This window comes from Papaver somniferum, unplaced genomic scaffold, assembly GCF_003573695.1.
Source record: "Papaver somniferum cultivar HN1 unplaced genomic scaffold, ASM357369v1 unplaced-scaffold_107, whole genome shotgun sequence".
Lineage (NCBI taxonomy): Eukaryota > Viridiplantae > Streptophyta > Magnoliopsida > Ranunculales > Papaveraceae > Papaver > Papaver somniferum.
The window spans coordinates 13,749,289-13,750,793 of NW_020619603.1; positions in this window are offsets into that span (position 1 = coordinate 13,749,289).

Consider the following 1,505-nt stretch of genomic DNA (forward strand, 5'->3'; position numbering starts at 1 on the left):
TCAGTCGGATCAAAAATGAATTCGAATTCAGAAATAGTATTTTCGGGATAAGGAATAAACAATGGAAAAATCCAAGCGACCTTTTCTTAAATCCAAGCGATCTTTTCGTAGGCGTTTGCCCCCAATTGGATCGGGGGATCGAATTGATTATAGAAACATGAGTTTAATTAGTCGATTTATTAGTGAACAAGGAAAAATATTATCTAGACGAGTGAATAGATTAACCTTGAAACAACAACGATTAATTACTATTGCTATAAAACAAGCCCGTATTTTATCTTCGTTACCTTTTCTTAATAATGAGAAACAATTTGAGAGAACCGAGTCGACTCCTAGAACTACCGGTCCTAGAACCAGAAATAAATAGGCCCATGCCTCAATTGAATAAAAATTCCAACCCGAACCCCAACTCTGGTTGGTATTTTGTTTAAAAATTATAGAATCTAGATTGTATTGTTATGTCATAAGAAAAAAAGAATTGGGGAAGAAAAAGAGAAAGTCCTTAATTATTATTATGGAAACGTATTAGTTTCTTTTTACTACTTTATTATATATAGTAATTTATACCCTACCCTCCCGGAGTTCATTCTCCGGGGAACTCCATTTAGATCATTCTGGTGGATTCCTTACAATCCCCTTATTTAATGATCTCGTTGGAAATCATGTAAAGACAATTCCTATTTGATATAGCTATTTGTGCAAGTATTTTACGATTAAGAAGTAACTGCCCCTTGTGCAGATCATGTATTAATCGACTATAACTATAGGATATCCTATTCTCACGAATTACTGCATTATACGAGTGATCCACAAACGACGAAAATCTCTCTTTTGCCTGCCCCTATCCCGATGAGCCGAAACTAAAGCTCTCATTTTCTGTTGAGTCATAGTTCGAGTAAGTCTTGAATGCGCCCCTCGAAAGGTTGATGCAAATAAACGAATTTTTGTTCTACGTCTCCGAGCTATATATCCTCGTTTAATTCTGGTCATTGAATCAAATGAAACTTTGATGAATAACTAATTGATTTCTTTTCTTTCAGTCATTCTTTTCCCCCCCTAGTCTTTTAATAACAAAACTGATTCTTCCGATGTATAAAATAAAAATTCCAATGGCTTTTGCTACTATGACCTTCCCAACCACGATTTTTTTGAGTCATTTCATTTTATCTCGAAATTAAGAAATTTTATTGATACTTGGTATCAAAAAAAGTAAATAAAAAACGAGAAATTGTGGGTTCCATCGTTTCTATGGTTACTGTTTAAACGGTGAGGTCCTTTCTATACACCGGAGCCTCTTACCTATTTAGTAACTTGTACAGTTCACACTCTTTGGCTCTACCCATGAATTATCCAGTAATGGGTCTTTTCACAACTAGATCCACCCATACAGTAACGGCATTTCATTATGAAGGTTGGTTAGGTAGCTGACCCTGTTAGTCCGTTTTTGCAAGAATGGGAGCATAATCTCTCTGCTTCTAAAATACCATTCCATTCCCCCGCTTAAT